Consider the following 19,657-nt stretch of genomic DNA (forward strand, 5'->3'; position numbering starts at 1 on the left):
TTTGTCTTAATTCAGTGTGAGCTTTTCGTATATTTATATATTTTGTTGTAAATTTTAAATAGAAACGGCAATGATATGCAACAAACATATACATGTAACTGTTAGATATTACATATCAAACTGCAGATAAAACAAATATACGAACCGATAAAGTTGGTACGTTTTCAAATAAGAACAAAGAGGAAAAGCAGCTATTATATATTAACAATAGGATTCATTAAAGGGCAATACAAAGAATTATATCATTTGCTTAAGCAAATGATATGACATATTCTATTTCTCATAATTTTACAAAGAGAATATGAACGAAAACAATTTTTATACAAAAATATTATTTTCTAATCTTACGTAAATTAAATAAATGTTCAAAAATAAGCCAGCAATCCTATTGAAACCATTGTGCTAAGACCAAAATTCTGCTATTATTTTTTTTTAGTTACAGATTTAAATGAAGTTAAAATAAGAAAACAAAAAATAAAAAGGGAAGGTTATGGCTGGATCTTTAGTAATTATATTATTCTGTTGTAGCATCTTTTTCTCATAATTCCTTCTGCCTTGTTTTTTTTTCCTTCTTTTCCTCAACTTTTATGTATTCAGTTTTTGTATTTCATATCAACAACAGTAGGGAAACAAAAATGAGAATACACGAAAAATAAAAGAATACACTAAAATGAAAATAGGCATATATATATATATATATATATATATTATATATATATATATGTGTGTGTGTGTGTGTGTATGTATTTAATGCTAAACTAACTCACAGGTTTTACTATCCTTTTTGGTGTTCCATTGATAATAATAAATCTATACGAATTTCTCAGCGCCTACACACTTTTGTTTCGATGTAATAGTGATGGCGTCAGACAAATGAAAAGTTGCGTGAGCGTTGCATGAAAACAGGTCTGATGTATATTAAATCAAATGTTTTATGCAGCAAAAGTAGAGTTATTTCATACATTACAGTGGCAATATTTCATTTGTTGGCGCCACGCAACTACAAATCAGTCAGTATTGCTAAAAAGGTCATCGGCGTAGATGATTAGGCAGTCAAAACATTTTAATGTTCAGTGTCTTTTCCACATTTCCACAGAAGATCTTAAATCTACTTGATGATATCGAAATTGAAAAATTCACTTAATCTGACGAAATTTTCAATACATAAGTCATTTATATTTTGACTGTGTGAAAATTATTTTATAAACTTCCTTTGCTTTCTTTCTTCACATTAAATTATCTAGTATTATTACTTTTGTTTTCCTTTGCTTTTCATGTTATTCTTGTCCAATGTTTCGCTTTTACAATGTTGTATTAGATCGAACAGCCTATATAAATCCTCTTATCATATTGATTCTTGAACTTGAATATCAAATATAAAGGCGCTTGCTTCCATATCTACATAGAAACAAACATCCAAATCGATTGATCAATTGTTTGCTCAAATCCATAAAATACCACACAATATACCAACTTCACAATACAACGTATATCTAATTTTCAGACACAAAGCTCTTCGGTGATCTAACCCATTGTCTCTCATTTGCATTCCTTCTGACTCCCTCTCGCCATTCCTCCGTCTAAATCTTTGTCTATCTACCTATCACTCCCTCTCTCACTCTCTCTTTCTCGACACATATGTATGTGAGTGCATACTGAGAGTGAGCGAGTGAGAGAGAGAGAAATATATAGATGGTATAAAGATAGATGGAATAGATAGTGACAGAGAAAAAGAGAACTATTCATACACACACACACTGATATGTTTATATATATATATATATATATATATATATATATATATATATATATATATATATATATATATATATATATATATATATATATATATATACATATAGGGGGATGTTAGGGGAGTGCTAGTGTGTGTCTGTGAGTCTGTGTATGTGCGTATGAATACTAGTCACAAGTCCCGTTCTTTCTCCAATTTGAAGAGAGGCTATTAATTTATATATATATATTTCGTTTATTTATGAGTTGATTTCTTAATTTCACCCTAGCATAAATAACTATAATGTTGATACTTAATCCTCTTTTAGTCAAACCCATGCAATGCTTAATTCAGTTGATTTAATAAGCATGGATAAGCAACTCTATAATTTATGAAAATATTTTCCTTCGTGCCCGTTACGCATCCCCAATTCGATGCCTTTCTTTTTTCATTCCAATTTGTAAACGTTTTAACGGTATATTTTGATGTCTAATGACATCAGGTAATATTTGTATGTATTTGAAGATATTCAAACTATTTAAATTCCCTTTCGCAGGATAATCTAATTGAAATTTCATTGATTATAGCTCTTCGAACATGTTAATATCTAAGGAGCATTTGAGGCACATAACATTTCATGAGTTTTAAAAATTAAATTCTGCAGCTGAAGCGACTCGAAATATTCACCCAGCTTATGGAGGAGAGCGCCTGAATGAAAGAACATACAAAAGATTGTTTGTAAAATTCAGAAGTGGAGATTTAAGCCTTCAATTTGAAGCCCGAACAAGATAACCAATTCAGTTTGACGATAATCTTCTTTTGGCATCGCTTGAAATAGATCAGGCACTTTCAGCTGAAGAATTGGTTAGCTGGCTTCGTTCAAAGTACACAACTGTTCAGTGCAAACTTTAACAGCTTGTATAGGTCCTAGAACCATGAAAATAACTGCCTCATGATTTGCATGAAGCCAACTGCAAATTCTGTGTAGACATTTGCTTTGCTCTTAGTCCTCGTCAACTCATCTCACCCTTTTTGGAAAGACTGATAACCGCTAATGAAAAACGTGTTATCCAAGAAAATGTTAAGCGTCGTAGACATTGGCTTGGTGAAGGGGAAAAGATCCAACCTCAATCGAAAAGGAAACTCTATGCGAAGACGTTTCTTCCTTTTTATGGTGGGATTCCAAAGGAGTCTTCCACTTTGAGTTTCTATCAACTAAGGCAACAATCAATGATCTAATTTAGTGTCAGCTTTGAGGAAAAAAAGGGCCAGCTTTAGAGACTCGAAATACAGTGGTATTTCAGCAGAACAATGCAATACCCCGCAGGGTAAAGATCACGACAAAGGAGATCGAGGAAATTGGCTGGGAGAAAACTGCTCATCTGCGTTATTCCCCAGAACTTGTTCTTTCAGAATACCATTTGTTTTATAGTTTCCAAAATTATTTGGATGGATTAACTCTGGAAACAAGTGAGGAAGTCCGACCATGATCTTTCAGTGTCTTCCGCTTGAAACCGGAGTGGTTCACTAATAAGATTAAAAGGCTTACGAGCAGATAGATAGATGTCATAGATAATCATGGTAACTATATTGACGATTAAATTTCATTAAATAGTAAGATTTGATTACTTGATTTTATTTATTTAAAATCCAGACATTTCTTATGGGATGTGTATGTGTGTGTGTATGTGTGTGTATGCGTGTGTACGTGTGTGTGTGTGTGTGTGTGTGTGTGTGTGCGTGTGTGTGTGTGTGTACGCACATATCTATACGTTTTATATCTATAAGCCCACCAGAATTGCTGAGCCAAACGTCTAGCTTCAGCTTGTCTCTCACTTCACGTGTCTAACACGATGAATTGTCCCAACTCCAGCAGATTTATCGCTCTGAATCTCACACGCTTTATGTAGCTTGGGCTAGATATTTACTCATGTTTAACAAAATCATTCTATCTGGGAAGTTTTGACATTAATTACAAGCTTCGGACAGAATAATTTGAGAAATTTGAGTGGCTGTGTGGTAAGTAGCTTACTTACCAACCACATGGTTCTGGGTTCAGTCCCACTGCGTGGCACCTTGGGTAAGTGTCTTCTACTATAGCTTCGGGCCGACCAAACCCTTGTGAGTGGATTTGGTAAACGGAAACTGAAAGAAGCCCGTCGTATATATCTATATATATGTGTGTGTATGTGCGTGTTTGTGTGTCTGTGTTGTCCCCCCAACATCGCTTGACAACCGATGCTGGTGTGTTTACGTCCCCTTAACTTAGCGGTTCGGCAAAAAGAGACCGATAAAATAAGTATGAGGCTTACAAAGAATAAGTCCTGGTGTTGATTTGATCGACTAAAGGCGGTGCTCCAGCATGGCCACAGTCACATGACCTAAACACGTAAAAGAGTAAAGAGTAAAGAGTAAAGATCATTTTTTTGTGCCCACTGCTCTGAATCGTTTTGGGGTTAATATAATAATGTTTGCTGTTGGTACTTATTTCTGTCTTAACTTGATATACTCTCCATCCAAATATGCAACCATGTACCTTTGTTAGTAATCAGTATATATTTAGTCAATACAAGACAAATTATAATTACAATGTGTTATTTTTCTGCTATACTTTCATCACAATATATCAACTGTATCCGGAATATAATGCGCATGAACATTATCATTATCATTAACAGAAGAAAACATTTCTTTCAAAGGAATTAAATTATTTATCGCTTTTCATAAATCTAAACAATATATGTTTATTAATGAGTAAAAAAGAAAATTAAAACTGATACGTCATTATTGTTTCGTGAATTAAATAAATAGTTTCATTTTCTTGTTATTTTTTTCCTATTTTGTAGATCGAGCAGGTTGAAAAACGAAGGAAAATATGAATATTTACGGAATTCCTTCACGATTTGTAATATTGAAAGACCGAATGGATAGATAAATAAATAAACCAAAACAATTATTTTTTTAATTATGAGTATATATGTTTTCTGTTATCTATGAACAATTCTGCAGTGAATGTTAGCGGTTGGAGCTCTGGCGATTTGATATCATTGATGTGTCTCTGGGTTCACAATTTCAACGCCGAAAGAGAAATATATACTTTAAGAAAATGACAAGAATCGATCAAAATTTTGCAATTATCAGATGTTTGATATTCTTTCCTCTGACAATTAACTGACTGCAAATCTCTTATTTCAAAACTTATATCTCTATAACTAATAGGGAACTGCACAAGATTAATGTAATATAATATTTATTTTAAAATATATAGAAATATATACGTGGTATTTTAAAATTGTATTAAAATAATTATTGAAATTTATTTCTGTTTTACAAAATGATATCGTATCAAAGTATTCAAAACATGAATTTGTAGAAAGGACGTATGTTACAAGGCGTGTAGGGGTCATTAAGTCAAATGATTTCATTAAATGGTTGAGAACCCTAACATTAATTTCACGGTTTTGCAAACATCTAGAGAAGTAATACACATATGTTAGATAGCAAGCAGAAAAGAAAATAAATTACCAGAACTCAAGGCTGAAAAGTATATATATATATACATATATATATACACACATATATATATATATATATATTATATATATATATATAATATATATACGTATCCATATACGTGAATATCAACAAGTGAAACTAATTAGTACGTAGGTAATCGTTTTTTATTTCGTATATTTTCATTTGTCTTGCTTATTTTTACACTTTGTTTTTTTGCTGGAAAATGACGATTTTGACGTCTATTTCTACCATACAGGCTGTCCACTATTAGTGGTCATTCCTCTAAATTATGTATGTATATATATATATATATCTGTTTGTCCACCAAACAGCTGCTTTCCCAACGGTCTTTCGATTGCTAGTGGTGTAGGTCTCTGTCATTCCAAAAAGGTTCAGTTAAACTACATATTTCGTACATTGAGCCCCAGTTCGACTAGCCCTCTGAGGTCTCCACATTATAGCATTTCTTCACTTATAAATGTTGAAGATTAGCAACAACAAATCTATCAATTTCATAAATGTAGCAGTCAGAGGATTATATCAGCGCAACCTAGTCGTCCAGATCCCAACATTATATAATAAAAAAAATAAAATGATAATAGGCATAATTAAATCTCAGAATGAGATTGAAACAGAAATGGCTTCTATACTTACACAATGATAATAATTGTATAAGTAAACTGACCGCTAAAATTTTGTAAGAATATCGAAATATTGTTTGGTTTGTTGTGTTGTAAACATTGTTGAATCTCTAAATTATCTGGCAACCTTATTATAAGGCTCCCAAATAATCGGCATGTTGCCGGATATTTTAGATTTCAAGCTAGCAATAAGTGCTGCTCCCACCAAGTTGAAGGAATATACTATTTAGTTTACTCTAATATAACCATAGACTTTCCAACGTATATATATATATATATATATATATATTATATATATATATATATATATACACGTGTCGTTATTCTACAAATTATATACTTTTTTATTATTTTATTTGCAATTTACTTAATCATTGACTTTTTATTTTTATTTTAATTTTAATATTTCTATTATATGTAATTTTCTCGATGGTGTAATTTAATTGTTCATTTTGAGTTGATAAAAGGTGTTGTTTTTCTAATTTATATATGTATGTATGTATGTACATATGTATATACGTATGCATGTACTTTTTTCATCATTATATTCATCGACGTATGTTTATGAATAAATTCACATATCTCTATAGATACATGTGATTATACTGACATGTAACCTAAGACGGTTATTCCAAAAATCGTAGGATTAGCATTTCGACGGCTATGCATCAGACTGAAGTAAGTTGGTATATAAGTTGATATGTGTTGATTTCCGAACAGAATATCTACAGCCAAATGCCTAAACCATGTCGATATCTACCATATATAATTTAACTCCCGACAAGTCGTTATCTTAAAGTTACAAATTATTCTTGATTTTTACATGAATATGATGTTTAATTGAGTTTTAGGTCACATGTTATGATGATTAATAGAGATCATACATCGTAGATGTGCAGATTTTATGGCATATAATTAATTTGCGAAAAGAGGAATTATAACCAAATGCAAAATTAAATATATTACCATGCATATGTAATAGTTAGTACATTTCATTTGCTCACTGGTGTCTGAAAGTTTATATCCATGATCGTTTTAACCAAAACAACAGAACGAGTTAGTTTGATGGACACTTAACATTCACAGTTACAGGATATGCGGAGAAATTGAGTAATGGAAGTTACTTTTGTGCTTTCATTGTTTGTCGAAGTTTATATGATAACCTTTAGAGAATCTAGGTTACAAAGGAAAGAAAATAGGGATATAAATATATTGATTATATTTCAGATGATTAGTACTCTGTGTCCTAAGGGCGTTATTTTTTCTTTTAAATTTCACATTAAAATAAAAACTGTTTATGTAAATGACTTGAACACATTATAGCACATTCCTGGACGTCTTGACGCACTAGATGTTCTACATGAAAATGTTTTCCACTCTTTATCATTAAATTTTTTAATGCTTAGAATAATAAGACAATTATGTTGATTGTTTCATTTTCGCATATTTTCGAAATATACCAATTTACTTATATTTTTCAAAGGATTTCTTATCATAACCTACTCGTCGAAAATTTACATTTCTGACATCAGCATCAATCACATATTTTGATTTATTTTTCTTAAATCTCACTTAGATAAGAAAAAAATTCATTTAAGAGAGCAGAGCATGAGAAAAGGGAATTGGTCACGTGGGTAAACACAAGGAAGTAGCTGCATTATTTAAATGTTTTGACTCTGCTCCTTATGTTTAAAATGGGGGAACAACGTCAGTTAAATAATGATTCATTAAAAGAAAACACTGTTATTCATAAAATAGTGTAACAGATATGTATTCCTAATATATTGTTTAAATTGCTGTAGTTATTTTGCTGTATGTCAGTGCAGATTTTAGATGTTTATGAACACAGGCAGCCCAGCCGTGACGTTCATGTAATTTTGATATCATGGAATATATGGTCGCTATCCCACTTTTTTAAAGAGAACAGGTTGTGCTTGAAACGAAATTTGGTTGCTGTGTCTAGCAGTTCTAGAGTCCATTGATTTGCTTATGTATGAATATAATATTTATAAGTTCTTTCTTCATACATGTATATTTTACTATTTTTGGCAACTCACATCGAAGAAATTTCGTTACCTTGACAAAAATCTAATATTAACTCTTGGTTAACTGTTCCCTAACTCAATTATGTCTAAAATAGAGAATGTTAGTAAACTCCCGTTCTAAATCACCAATTATTTTCATTTGAGAAAAGTAAACAATGATAAATGCTGCCCATTATTATGCTTTCATTGGCTTAAAAGAATGAGAAAGATCACTTTCGAATATAAATAATAATAGTTAGACAACAAAATATTGCGGTCAGAGCACGGATACCAATATATAAATGTCGTTCCTCACTGTGCTAAGGCACAGCTTATAATAAAGTAAGTGAAAACAGAAAGAGAAAAAGAAAATAGATAAATAAATGGGTTCACAAAAATACCAAACTTGTAAAATGACTGCTGATGCAGCTTTACTTTCAGAACTCTGTTCTATAAATCTTTCTCTGAAATAGCGTAACATTTGATCGTAACTTTGAAGAAACTATCAGTCGTATAAAACTAGCTCCTCGGGCAGGTTTATGCACATTATTCTACTTCATAAGCATATCTTACATTGCATCCGACCTATCGTATTCTACAGCCTAAAAATTCACATCACTTACACCGGCACTTCAGAATATATACAAGGAAATGCATACAATAGCTTAATTTGACTAAGCATTTTTGTTACGATAATAAAATAAAGGAAATTTTGATATAAGTAACAGTGTATATAGCACAAAACGATGTCAACATGGGCAAGTAGACACCTGTGTGTGTAAGTATATATATTAGGTCATCGCATAAAAAACCGGGTTTTTTAATACTTTTATTTTCAAAATTAAGGTAAATAAGGTTCTTTTTTAATATGAACTATATTCTCATTCATTTTTTACAATAAGCTTCCATCTATCTCGTAGACTTGCAAGGCTCCTCTTCCAAAAGTGTATTGTCCGTTACGAAAAATACTTTTCCTGCACTGTTCTGACCTCGTCTCTAGAATTCATATTCCGACCTCGTCTCTAGAATTCATATTCTGACCTCGCCTCTAGAATTCATATCCATCCAAATAATTTTGAAGCCTGTGTAAAAAATGATAATCAGATGGGGCAATGTCCGTCGAGTATGGTGGGTGGAGCATGGTTTCCTGTTCAAAATGGTCCAGCTTTTGGAAATTCATCCTCGCTGTATGTGGCTGAGCATCATCCTGAGGGAAGAATACCTTCCGTCTAGAAACCAAAGATGGTCGTTCGCTGACTTGAATGACTGGATGAATTACCAAATCCAAGCTACACTGCTAGTTCCTCAACAGTAACGAGCTCAACAGATCTTCCAGGAAGGAACTCGTCTTCTAAGTTATGTATCCGGCTCGGAATTTCTGGAAACACTGTCGACATAGTTTTACGCTTATTGTCCGATTACCATATACTTCATTAATATTTCTCGCACATTCCATTCCGTAGTTGCCTTTATTGAATTCATAGAGCAAAATATGCCGAATATGCACCTTTGTCACTTCGATTATAGCTTTAAAAAATTAACTTTTAATATAGAACTTCACTCTTTAAAACTTGCATAAAGAATAAGGACAAGGTAAAATTACTACCTGCATTTATAGCAAGTTTTAGGTAGTTTACCCTGTCCCTCTACGACTTCTAATTCATGCAATCGAAAAAGCGCATTATTTATGACCCCATATATATATATATATATATATATATATATATATATCTGTGTTACTGCTGCTTGACCAGTTTGGAGAGTCTCTTATTTAAACTCTTGTGGAAGGGATGCGTTCCAGTGGTCAGGTGGTCAGTCGGTTGCCAACATCCTCTGGGTGGTGGATTAGGTATGCCGTGGCTCCTAATGCGCAGGCACGCGCTTAGGTTACGCCATCTGCAACGATTTCGGGACGGTGTGTATGGCCTCGGTTTGGGAGGCTAGTCTTTCCGCAGCCCGTCTCCTTGACGGAGCTGCAGTCCTGTGTGAAGAAAAGAGGGCGGCTGGACGTCTAGCACCTAGAATGTGATCAGGTGCACACAATCTTCTACCACTCAGGCGATGAGATCGGTGGATGTTCCGCTTTAGAAATTTATAGAGGATTAGTGGCGGGTAAGTACGACGACGTCCTCGCGGAGATTCTCGGCCCCGACGAGAACGAACTGGCTAGTCTGTTCCGGAGGACTTTCCGGTCGGGAACTATCATGGATAATTTCCAGATATCCTTGTCCATGCAGTACTAACGGGGAGCGCTACCGTTTCTAGATAAACTCTACAGACATGGATGTTCTTTCAGACAGACCTGTCCGAGGTGCGCACAGAGTGACGAAACCGTTCTGTACGCCATCGTGCAGTGTCCGGCCATTGCTAACTTGTGGGGTTATGTCAGACAGCTGCTGTCACGTGTGTGACGGATCTAACAGACCCTCCTTCTTTCGAACAGGCAAGACAGCTTTCCTTTGTCTGGTGGCTGTAGCAACGGAGGTTGTTTGGTGGACAAGGCTGAAAGGCAATAGGGCAGATACATTCCTCTTTGGTACAGCTCTCATTGACCTTTTCAAGTTTCACTTGGAAAGGAAATTTAGAGCGGAGAGGAAAATGTTGTCCTCGAGTGAATTTATTGAAAGGTTGGTGAAAGTTGCGAAAATGGCAAGAGTAACTCTCCATGTGTAGACCTGTGAGTCGGCGAGAAGGAATTGGAGAGGACACTTGTTCCTAGGGTTTCGGGAAAATCTCGGACAGTGTGGTTCTTCGATTATCACTTGAGGCGTTCCTGTATCAGGAATGTCACTTCTCTATGATCCCCACCGCCTTTTTTTAACCTTTGTTTGCTATGCCGATGACCCTTCTTTTCCATTGTATACCATGTATACTTTAGTTTTTAATTTTGTTTTATTTTCATTATCATTTCATTATTATATGTAAAACCCACACTTTATGTCTGTCTCGGTATTGTCTCCTTCATCTTTCACCCTCAAAACAAATCAATGAAACCATTATCAATATCATCATCATCATCATCGTTATCATCATGATTATTATTATTATTATTATCATTATTATTATTATTGTTATTATTATTATTATTATTATTATTATTATTATTATTATTCAGTAGTTTTATTTTTATAGTGTGCTTTCACTTCACTACCGAGCGCAGCTCTGTGTGCCTTGGGTATGTGCTGTGATTTGTTGTGATGCTCTGATGGTTATTGTATGGAAAGTGTTCTGCGTAGGATGTGTGCAGTGCCTAGTAGTGCAATTTTCTGTATGTTATATGTGTTTGTAAGTCCTGGTGTTTTTGTTATGTATTTGTCTGAATATTTTTTTATCATGCCTAATGCACCTACTATGATAGGAATTGTTTCTGTTTTCAGGTTCCACATTCTAGTTACCTCTATTTCCAGGTCTTTGTATTTTGAGAGTTTCTCCATTTCTTTTAGAGACACGTTGTCATCTGCCGGTATTGATACATCAATTAGAAAGCATTTTTTTTCTTCATGATCTCTGACAACTATATCTGGTCTGTTGGCCTTAATTTCTCTATCTGTGTGTATCGGCATATCCCAGAGTATGGTTGCTTTCTCGTTTTCTGTGACCTTTTCTGGTGTGTGCCTATACCATGTTTTTTTCTGTTGTTATTCCATAAAGAAGGCATAGCTTCCAATGTATGTGGGTTCCAACTCTGTCATGTCTGTGAATATATTCCATCTTAGCCAGGACTGGGCAGCTAGAGATAATATGATTTATTGTTTCTTGTCCATCTCCACATATTCTGCAGTTACTTGTAATATTTCTTTTCATTACATGTTTTTGGTAATTTCTGGTGGGGAGGCTTTGGTCTTGTGCTGCAATTAAGAATCCCTCTGTTTCTGCTTTGAGTCCTGAGCTTCTCAACCATTGCTGGGATTTTTCTTTGTCTATTTCTTTTGCGTTTAGTTTAGTGCAGGATTTACCATGAAGGGGTTTTTCTTGCCATCGTTTTATCATGGCTCGTTGCTGTTCTATTTTTAGTTTGGATTTCATTTGTTTTATAGCTTTTGTTGTTTCTTCATCATCTTCTTCTTCTTCTTTGTGTTTATTAGGTGGTATGATTTCTTGTTTGTATTTGTCAGCTTCCTTAAATACTGAGAACAGTTTTTTGTTTTGCTCGTGTTTTGCTGCTATCTGGATCAGTTTCCTTCCTTCTGAAGTAGGTATTTTTGCAGTCCTATGGTGGTTATTTTATAGTAGTTTTCCAGCTGTATAAGGCCTCTACCACCTTCTATAAGTTGTATATATAGTCTTTCTATGTCAGATTTTGGGTGATGCATCCTAGATCCTGTCAGTATTTTTCTTGTTTTCCTATCTATTTTGGACAGTTCATTTCGTGTCCAGTTAAGGATATTGTAGCTGTAACTTATAACTGGGACAGCTAAAGTGTTGATACCTATTATCTTGTTTTTAGCATTGAGCTCTGTTTTTAGTATTGATCTAACTCGTCTATAATATTCTTTTTTTATTTTCTCTTTCATTTGTGTGTGTTGTGTGTTATCTAGTTCATGGATTCCTAAGTATTTGTAAGTTTGGCTTTGGTCTAATTCTTTTATTTCATTGGTTTTATCTAGTGTGATGTTGTTACTCTTAACTAGTTTTCCTCTTTTCATGGTTACTTTGGCGCATTTTTCTAATCCAAATTTCATATCTATTCTTTGGTAAATCCATGAACTGTCTTTAATAGTGTTTCCAGCTGTTTGTCATTTGCAGCGTATAGTTTTAGGTCATCCATATATAAAAGGTGGCTGATCGTTTTGCCGTAACATTTATATCCGCATCCAGTTCTATTTAGCATATCAGATAGAGGTGACAGTGCCAAGCAGAAAAGGAGTGGAGAGAGCGTGTCTCCCTGGAATATTCCACTTCTAATGGGGATGTCTTTGGTTTTCATGAGTCCCTCTTTTGTTTGGAGGTGTAGGACTGTTTGCCATTTATTCATAGAGTGCTCTATGAATTTTATGATTGTTGGTGCTACTTTGTTAATGGCTAGTGTTTCGAGGATCCATGTGTGGGGAATGCTATCAAACGCCTTTTTGTAGTCAATCCAGGCCATACTGAGGCCTTTCTTCTTTCTGTGCCTGTCTTCAGTTACGGCTTCATTAATCATTAGTTGATCTTTACAGCCATATGAGCCTTTGCGGCATCCTTTCTGCTCTTCTGGGAACAGTTTGTTTTCGTCCAGGTGCTTGTTCAGCCTTTGCGATATCACTGCAGTAAATGCCTTGAACATAGTAGGGAGGCAGGTTATTGGTCTGTAGTTTTCTGGTTTTGTTGTTTCATTTGATTTGGGAATTAAGATGGTTTTCCCCTTCGTGAGCCATTCAGGCATTGTCTCTGGCTCTGCTAGTATGCTGTTAAAGTTTTCAGCCAGCTTTTTGTGCATTCCTGTTAGATATTTCAACCAGAAGTTGGGGATCTTCTCATGCCCAGGTGCCTTCCAGTTGCTTAGTTTTTGCAGTGCCTGGGTGACCTCTTCAGTTGTTATGGGGGTCCAAAGTTGTTCAGATGCCGAGTTTGTTATTTTCATACTCCTTTTTTTGGCTGTTCGTTCGCCGACCATATTTCTTTCCAGAATTCTTCCAATTCTTCTGCCGTTGGTGCTGCAGTGACTTCTATTTTATTTTTGCCCAGTTCTTGGTAGAACTTTTTGGGGTCGGAGTAGAACTTTTTGTTCTGTTCAAAGAAGCGTTGGCGTTTCTCGTACCGGCGGATCCTTTGAGCTTTGGCAAGGATATCTTGCTTCAGCTTTTCTTTTATCGCCGGCAAATCTTTTTCTGTGATGTTATATTTGCGGAGCATTTTTGTTCTCTTTTTGTTGCTCAGTAGCGTTGCTTGTTTGCTGATTTCATTAAGAATCGACAGGTCTTTTCTAATTTTTTTATTTTGTTTTGGATGTTATTTATCCACAGGGTTTGTTTGGGTGGTGGTACTCCTGTTTGGGCGGGTTTGGGTGAGTATCCAGCTTCTTTTGTGGCTGCAGTGGCTGCTGCGTATATCAAGTCATTTAGTTCAGTGATATCACTTTTTTTTGTTTCAGTGGCTAGTTCAGTGACGGCTAGGTTTATGTTGTTTATAATAGGTGTTGTTATTGCGTTTATTTTTATTCTTGGGAGGTATGGTCGGTGGTCCATTTTGAGCTCTGTGGTTTTTAGTTCTTTGATTATTTTATTTTTTATATTATCATAATCATTAGGCTCCCCTTCGTTGTTTACATCGTGTTTGTTGGGAATGTTGCGTTTGTCTTCGTGTTTTACAGTTTCAATGTTTATATTATTGGGCATTGTTGTGTGGCTTCTATCTACATTTTCTTGGTGTATTTTTTCTTTTAAATGTTCTATTTCTATTTCTGATATTTTTTTGGCTTTGAGAATGTATCTTCGTACGTTAGCTAATTTATTAGGGTTCATTGCTGTATCCAAGTCTATATCTCTATTATTTTCCTTCCATATTTTATATGTATGTGTTGTTATATTTTCATTTTGTGGGTAGAGCATTGCTGTGAAGTATGCGTGTAAGATAGAAATGTATTCCTCACGTGTCCATTTGCGTCTTTTGGGTTTTAATTGCGGGACATGAGGTACAACGTCCGGCCCATTATTTTGACGGTCGTCATTTTCGTAGGGTACCGGTCCTTTTATTTCTGTTGTCACATTATTTCGCACGTGTAGTTTTTCGTACATTTTTTGTTGTAGGTTTAATGTACGTACCGCTCGATTGTTATTCTTGGGTTGAATAGTATCGGTGGCATTTAATTTCTTCGTAGTTCCTTTGTACATGGTGTTTGAGGTCGGGGATGATCGTGTTGTTCCACGCATGTTTACATGTGTTGTGTTAGAGGTGGAGATAATATCGAGTCAAAATACATCATTTCGTTTCGAAAATAGTAATAAATTTCAATTCGTATTACTTACTCGGATATAGTCCAATTCTTTGTTAGTAAATCTTTGGCTCCATAGGGTGTCCTTGTTTTCGATGTTTGTGGATAGATTTCGGAGCTCTGTATTTTCCTTCTTACATCTTAAACGTCCCCGGTGTCTTCTGTTAAACGTCCCCGGTGTCTTCCTCTTAAACGTCCCCGGTGTCTTCCTCTTAAACGTCCCCGGTGTCCTCTTCTCTTAAACGTCCCCGGTGTCCTCTTCTCTTAAACGTCCCCGGTGTCCTCTTCTCTTAAACGTCCCCGGTGTCCTCTTCTCTTAAACGTCCCCGGTGTCCTCTTCTCTTAAACGTCCCCGGTGTCCTATTCTCTTAAACGTCCCCGGTGTTTCTTCTCTTAAACGTCCCCGGTGTTCTCTTCTCTTAAACGTCCCCGGTGTCCTCTTCTGTTAACGTCCCCGGTGTCCCTTCTCTTAAACGTCCCCGGTGTACCTTCTCTTAACGTCCCCGGTGTCCCTTCTCTTAAACGTCCCCGGTGTCCCTTCTCTTAAACGTCCCCGGTGTCCCTTCTCTTAAACGTCCCCGGTGTCCCTTCTCTTAAACGTCCCCGGTGTCCCTTCTCTTAAACGTCCCCGGTGTCCCTTCTCTTAAACGTCCCCGGTGTCCTTCTCTTAAACGTCCCCGGTGTCCCTTCTCTTAAACGTCCCCGGTGTCCCTTCTCTTAAACGTCCCCGGTGTCATTATTATTATTATTATTATTATTATTATTATCATCATCATCATTATTAGTAGTAGTAGTAGTAGCGGCAGCAGTAGTAATAGCATATACACACATATATGTGTGTATATATGCATGTATGTATATGAACGTATATAAATAAATACATTTATATGCATGTATATATATATGCTTACACAAATATACATATATATATACATACATATATATATTTATATATACATACATACACATAATATATACATATATACATACATATATACATATATATATATATATATATATATATATATATAGATATATATATATATATATACTCACACATGTATACATGTATATACTAATGATCTGGTGTATGCTAATGAAGGTCACACGATAAACATTTAAATCCTTTGTCTTATCTTATATATTATTTATATATATGTGTTTGTGTGTGGGTGAAGGCATGAATCTGTTTTTTGCATGTGTGTGTGTGTGTGTGTTTCTACGAAAATGTACATACACATCAGATCTATCTATATACAAGTATTCTTGTGTGTTTATATGTTTGGATATGTTCAAGGAATAGAAATTACTCAATACATGGTATGAAGCATATTTATTCATTTGGAGCTAATGTTTTACTTCCTTGTAGGTTAAAGTTTCTCGCTTCGTGCGATCTTTCAGGCAATATAGATTGAAGTTATGTGTGGTATTTACAGTTCTTGAACACTCACATTGCATTCTGCAAATGAGTGAATACGAGCTATCGATTATATTCCACTCTATCGTCCATTTGGCCAACAGCAGGCCTGGTTTTTCTAAAAGTACCGTATTAATCAATAGAAAGCAACAAATCACATGATATAACACTAAATGTCTGTTCTTGTGTACACTCTACGAAATACGTTGAGGAAGTTTAAGATAAAGGTCAGTTCAACGAAATTCCTTTCATTACTATAAAAACTGTACATCATTTCAGTTTTGTCATGTATTGTATCACTTGCTTCAAATATTACCAGATAGCATGTATGTTTGATATTAAATATTTGAATAAGTAATGTCATGAATGTTCCGTTGCATAACACTAGACCGGCTCTTAGATCGTTCGTTTCTTGAGATATCCATTGAAAATAACTCAAGCGATGCAGGTCGTATTCTATCAAATATATAGATTCAATCTCTATGGAGAACGAAACCAGTAATGGTTAACTAGCTTCAACAAAGGTATAAAACCAGTGAACGGAAACTACGATAGTGCTAAACTTCTCAATGACAGAATATATGTATTCTATGGTTTATGGAGGAAGATATACTCAGTTAAGATTCGGTTAGGCTGAAAATGTACAAAAAATATTTATTATCTCAATAAAATATACATTTACGTCGACGGCATGAATAGTTGATATTCGTTATATTATATAATTTAGACATATTTAACAAAAGAATACATCTTAATTTTGACACTGGGAGGAAGATGATATAACATGGCTCCACAAAGTTTAAATGTAAAGGAAATAACAAATGCCATTAGAAAATATAATTCTTATTGTCATTCAACCAACTAATAATTGTCAGACTGTATCATCGGGAATGGTGTGATATGGTTAAATATATAAAGTGAAGCATTTCTAGTTATATTTACTTTGGAAATATCCAACTAAGACATATATGTCCAGATTAGTGTCAGATCTTGATGTATATGCAAAAAGAAATTATCGCTTTACGAAAATGGAGTGAAATAATTATAAATTTATCAAATATATAATTAATATGATAGTGAAAAAAGTAACTACCAGAGAGTCGTCATTTTCGTTCATTATGCAAATATGATAATACTATGAATATCTAATGGCATAAGTTTAATAATTATTTACTAGATTCATAATTGTTTCCATACCTTATACGCTCTAACTCTCCGTCACTTTCTTTGTCCCTCTGTGTTACACACACACACGTTTATGTGTGTGTTTGTGTGTAAAAATTATGGCTGTTACATACGCGATGTGTGCACTTTGTTTATATGCTGACGATTCTAGTCCAAGAAAAATCCTTTAAGACGCTGGGTGTTTAAAAAATACAGAATCAGTTATTCTGTATTTTTTAAACAAGTAGAATGAAACGCATTGGTCCACAGGTCAACGAGAAAGGTGAATATCAAAACTTCGCTTACTTGCTGGTCCCTGGTCCCTACACACTTATCTACACAGTCATATAACTGAGTTAATTTTCATTATTCTCTTGAATGTAAGGCTGCGTGCTGGTAGAATTGCTAGCACGACGGGCAGAATATTTAGCGAAATTTCGTAGGTTTTACGTTCTGAGTTCAAATTCCGCCGAGGTTGACTTTGCATTTCATACTTTCAGGGTCGGCAAACATTGAGATCGACATAATCGCCTTCCCCCACTACCACCCCGCCCCCAAAACAAAATTCAGGCCTTGTACCTTTAGTAGGAAGGCTTTTTCTATTGAATTTATTTATGAAACGACAGTGCATCAGTATAGCCGCAGCTATGAGCTGAAATTATAGCAAAAAAAAAAACAAAACAAAAACTCACACTAAATACTTCAAACTGCGTAACCAATTGTATAAGACTTGTTTCTTATTTCCCGTATTCTTGAAATTATCTCCCCAGTAATTGACATCAATTCAATTCTGTCATTTATAAGCAATGTCTTGTTCGTTGGTAAAGGTAACTATATTTAAAATGTTATGTTCCCTTAAACCCCCTTTCATTTGCGATTTATTATTCTCCTTTCTTCCATTTTTTCACCTTATTATCTTCCCAAATTTCTAATTACTTTCTATACGTCTCTTAATTAACCTACATCAGATTACATCGCGCCTAAACTGAGCTCCAACATTACATCTCAGGGATTTTATATTTTATTCACAGCCGTAAGACTGGTAGAAAATTCAGAATCTATGTAGCATACCAGAGAAATTCCATACAGTATTTGTTTCAGTTCTTAATATACTGAGTTCAAAAACATCAGAGGCTGACGTTACGGTCCACCCAGTCGGTACCAGAACATTGCTGTCCAATTCAAATAGCTGCTCCCCTCAAAATTGAAGTCCCTGTGTGTCAATTAAAATTAATTATTCAACCTCATATAATTCAAATCACACACCAATTGCTGATTTTCGAATAGTTTTAAAGAGTCAGTTACAAGAGAACTTGAGCTTTAATTTGCCAAAACTCCTTCAAATCACACTCCCTGCCTTTTATTCATTTGCCTGTTTTTCATTAGTTATTAGGAGTGGATCAAAATCATGACCATGCATTGAACCGGTCAATGACTGCTTACTTTTACTAGCTTTTAATTTTTTGACACATTCTTCGTTGTTCACGAATCACTTATTAAATTCTCTATTGAAGTAAAAATATTGTGAATGAATCCTACGTCCACACAACTAGAAATAGAGGAAAAATTCGTCCGCCTAAATTGTGTGAGAATCAATGTTGAAAGTTCTTTCATACTTTCATACTCTCTCAGTATTTGTATTTACGTCGCACACAAACATAGGCACGCATTGCTGGGAAGAAATTTTTTCCCATTGATCCACACTGACTTTCAACGATTCTAACACACTTTTCTTTGAATGGATGTTTTTGCTCTGTCATGCTAATTTACATTTGACTTTTTGAAATTCTAATTTTATATATTTTATTTTACGTGAAACGCTTAATATTGAAAGTTCTTACACTGAATTGTTCAATACTTAATTGATCAACACTACGTTGTTTTACATATTGGACATTCTTTAGTTAAAAAGTATAACGATTATATATCTTCAACTATATTTATGCGTATAAAAATATGAATATCCAATAACCTGTGTATTGGTAATTTATTGCGTACATAAATTCATACGTTCAGTAAAACACACAGTATAGTCAAGAACACTCGCCGATGTCATTCCTTCATTATTGGTAACTGAAACTCTTTGGAGCCACAGACTGTCATTTCAGTTCCACCGAATATGCTTCAGATTTTCTCATCAATAAAATACTGACACACTTGCATACCTAAATAATGCAGTGTATACGGTTGTGGGTTTTAATATCCCGTCTCCTGTATCGATGCACTTTCCTTCATTCCCATGTACACGGA

This window comes from Octopus sinensis, linkage group LG16 (genome assembly GCF_006345805.1).
Source record: "Octopus sinensis linkage group LG16, ASM634580v1, whole genome shotgun sequence".
Lineage (NCBI taxonomy): Eukaryota > Metazoa > Mollusca > Cephalopoda > Octopoda > Octopodidae > Octopus > Octopus sinensis.